General features: G+C 41.2%; 1 long non-coding RNA gene across 1 annotated transcript; it reads left to right on the top strand.

The window, feature by feature from the left end:
* On the top strand, positions 1–4,146 carry LOC111665275 (uncharacterized). Its single transcript, XR_002761485.2, has 3 exons — positions 1–61; positions 3,230–3,338; positions 3,971–4,146. It is a non-coding gene; the product is annotated as an uncharacterized LOC111665275 (long non-coding RNA).
* Positions 4,147–4,173: the final 27 nt, after the last annotated feature.

The raw sequence follows: 4,173 nt of genomic DNA, 5'->3' as shown, positions 1-4,173 counted from the left end.
CAGTGATCCGCACAGCCACTCCTACAACAACGGCAAGCACCGCAGACAGTCCTGCTGGAGGGTGAGTGGTCCCGTAGTACAGTGTTTTAGATCATTGCTCTAGACAGAGCTGAGTTTTACCACTTTGACACACAAACCCCTATGTTTGATGCAAGGTCATGAGCTTGTTTTTGACCAGATGTCACCAGAAATGCTGTCACAGGTTGTTATAGTCACAAAAGGCTCTTATCTGCATCTGAGGTCCATTCACCTCTCAATCTCAGAGTTATGGTTTATTGTAGGACGTTAATTGAGAAAATGTTCAATGATAAAAAGACCAGATACTTTATAGAATTAAATGCTGGAGAAATTAAATTCATCATATTGATGTAGTAATCCTGTAAATCAAATATTTCCATGAAGCAGTCCTGCTCATTGATTTGCAACCTCGTCCATCATGGCCTAATATGATACAGCCAGAGGTATTGAAGGGATAACTGCACTTGATATAAACAGCATAAAAAAAAATCAAATTTCTCGTATTTTCACATGGCCCAGCCCTAGTTGATGAGTTGCTCAGTTGTGACTGATTGTGAAGACTACAGCAAGGCTTCAGCTGCTGGTATCAACCTGCCTGGTTATGTTTCTGATGACTTCACTGAGATAGATGATCTCTGTCTTTATGAAATGTATCTGCCTTTGTGACAAATCGATGCCTGGGTTTCAGTCTTCCTTTTTTACGTTTCCTTTGTTGTAGAGCAGCCTGAACTTTCAAACTCCTCAGATAAAAGCCTGCCTTGAGCACATTGTGTCTGTTCACAACAGGAAGATAAAACGAATTCTTTGCATCTCATCGTCTTTCTTATGCCTCCCTTTTCACATTTTCTTTAATCTTGTTTTCTTTATTTTCAATGTCTTTCAACTCTCTCACCTCATTTTGCCCTCTGACTATGAGCGACCTCGTCTTCATTCTTGGTTTTGATACTGAGGTATATTATGTTACAGTTACCATATCACATCTCATACTTTTGTTTGCTATTCCTTCTGCGGGGGGTTTGAAACTCAGCAGCTTCGTTAACAGGTTTCCCCTTTCATCCTTGTTCAACTGGTCTTACAGCCTCGCTCTCAACGAGACTGCCTTGTTTGTTCACTGAAATTTTCTGTGTAATCAATTCAGTTTTATCAGTTCAGTGGTCTTAGATGGAAATACTAAAAGATTTGAATTTCACCAATTAATGAGCTCTGTGTGTTCACAGCTATTAGTGTTGTGTTCAACACATACCAGTCATGTCATTTAGCGTCTTGCATTTGATGCATATCATCTGACACCAGTAGGCCAGCACACACTGAACACACCACACAGACAGAAGTAAATGTCAGGCAACAGTAGCTGGGACGTTCTAATCTCTTGAGCATTTGCGATAAAATTGCTGATTTTCTGGAGACTCAAAAATCTGTTGATATTGAGAAAACCTGACAGTGGTGTATCCTGATGGACAACAGCCTGCAGTGATGCATATCAAGACACCACAGGTATGTGGGGCTGCACAGAAAGCAGTGGGCGTTTTGACATGCAGAAGATGCTGGTGTGCATTCCCTTTAGTTTAACAATATATGGCCTAAAACATGTTGTTTTCCCCCCAACAAATCTGCTTTATTTTAAACACAGTTGGACCATCTGTCACTTTCAAATCAGTGTCCACATTTAGTTAAAAAAACAGAAGGTTATGATTAAAAAATAAGCTGTAATGTTTTCAACTTTCTTCCTTTATTTTACACCTTTGCATCCTTTTTGCAATCCTAGAACCTATAAAACATGAGGTATTTATTTTGTTTTTATTAGTAATATTTTACTTTCAAAAACATCTGCAGATACCCTGATTATTAGGCAGCGCTTCTTTAATCATCAACAATCATCTTTTCATCAAAAACCATAAACCCATCTTCTCATAAAAAACAAAAACAGCATGGTCAGCTCTCATCAAGGGAATTCATTCTGTATGAATTGAAAAGGCAAACCACTGCTCTCATTGACTGATCTATAACTTTTTATTTGGGAAGTATATCAACAGACATTCCTTCTATAAATCCAGTTTTATAGCAGAGACTGGATCTGGCTCAGCTCTCCCCTGGACATGTGGTCAAATTTGATGAGTGTTTATAGTTCCTGAGAGAACCTCTGTCTGCAAATCATGTTGCTTTGAGTGGCTTGTTGGCTCAACGTTCGCTCCACACACAATGAAAGGGGCTTCACTTGCCACTTGCTTACTAGTCACACTGGTTTTCTTGGGACACACGTCGGGTGGAAGCGCTGAAACTCTCATTGGTATGTGTGTGAGTGTGAGTGATTCTGTATTTCAACAGGCAGCCTGCTGAGTGAATCTCCTGCCTCCAACCCAGTTCAGATAGAGAAATGTAATAATGGTCTCCTCTTTATTGTGCACTGTCAACTTTAAAGAAGGGAATGTAACATCTAATAACTACATTGCTGTTCACATATTCAGTTGATGTGTTAGGGAAAGACGGTTGTGTTGACAGCGATATAAAGCAAATGTCTGATTAATAAAATATGTTTCTTGTAATAAAATATCCTAAACTCAGGGTTTAGTAGCTTTAGAGCTTTTGGCTGCATGTCTTAGTGCAAATCTGAGTATATTACATCTTGTCAAAAAGTATAACACTGGATCTTATGAGATCCAGTATTCAGAATAAAACCTGCGTTTTTGGAGATGTACCATCAGGCTGTGCTGAATGTTCTCATGCTGTTGTGTTAAATGAACTATAGCAAAGTAAAATGAAAACGTCCCCTGAGATAAAGTCTGTTGTGTGTTCCGTCACAGCTCGCAGACGATGGCTCAATACTTTCATGGTGTTGCACAGGTGTTAATTAGAGTAGGTAGCGGAGTGGTACCAGCCTGCCTGTTTGTCTTCTCTCCTGAGAGAAGCCTGACTCTGTCCCTCCCTCTGCACTGCTGGGTTGCACTGGTTTAGTTTATTTGTGATCTCTCACTGAGCTTAGTGCCTCATGTGGAGAGCAATGTTTAGTTTGTACAGGGTAAGCTGGACAAGGAAGGCCATAAGGCTTCTCCCTCTTTCACTATTTCGCTATTTTTAAAAGAAGCTTAAACAGATTTAAGATATTTTAGGACGGGGAGGATGATATAATATACTGACAAATGCTCCTGATTTTAATTTAGAGTTGTTAGACATGACTCAATGAGGTAAGTTCTGTTTGTTTATCTCCCTACAGAAATGGAAGCAGCTGTCTCGGCTCCAGCGAAGCCTCATCCTGTTCCTGCTGGCTCTGCTGCTCATATTTGGACTTCTCTCCTATCCAAGCATCACAAAGCAATGGGGAGGTAAACAATGCCCACACAATACTACACTTGCACACAGGCAGAGACAAGTCTGTCATTAATTCAAATGGTCCTGCTCCATGACTAGTTGAAGCTGATGCGTTGGATTGCCTGTTTTGTTGTGTTTGGAGACCCTGTGATAGTTACGCTTTTTAAATTTAGATTAGTTTTTGTGTGCACCTGCTTCCTTGGACTCTTTTTACTTCTGTATGTGCTGTATTTGATTTTCAGCCCACGTACACACTAAGATGGTTAAATCTGAAATGCCTCTATTTCTCTCTGTTTGGGCATTCCATTCACACAGCCAGTGTTTTATACACCCACAAGCTTTTCAAAAATCCCTCTCCAGAGAAGATAAATGTGAAAGCTCCTTGAGTTTTAGTTTGGACTGGAAAGACTCAGCTTTTGGAAAAGCATGATATATTGTGTGCCTGCCCAGACTTGGTCAGGGTCTGTGTGGTAGGGAAGTTTGGAAGACAACTTCCATCTTCATCTGTGGCCATCTCTGTGATGAGCCGGTTTTAATGCTATGATGTTTTGGAAGACAGTTTTAGACCCATAATTTAATCTATAATGCTTAAAATAGTGAGCTGCCGCAGTCTCAGTTTGCTTTCTTGTTCATTTTGTGTGTGTAGGGTTGGCGGACAGGGAGGACTGGCTGGAGCTGAATGACAGAGAGCTGAAGGCCATTCCTCCAGGTGTGAAGCCTGTGTTGGGTCCAGTTGCAGATAAAGCTCCCGTTCCTGTGGCGAGGCCACATGTGGGACCAGCTGTGGGACCAGCGGTTGGACCAGCGGTTGGACCAGCGGTGGGACCAGCGGTGGGACCAGCTGTGGGA

This window comes from Seriola lalandi, unplaced genomic scaffold, assembly GCF_002814215.2.
Source record: "Seriola lalandi dorsalis isolate HSWRI2012SDOR001 ecotype SW California unplaced genomic scaffold, Sedor1 jcf7180002002148, whole genome shotgun sequence".
In the NCBI taxonomy this organism is placed as follows: domain Eukaryota; kingdom Metazoa; phylum Chordata; class Actinopteri; order Carangiformes; family Carangidae; genus Seriola; species Seriola lalandi.
Note: the sequence above shows the minus strand (reverse complement) of the source record. Positions and strands in the feature narration are given on the sequence as shown.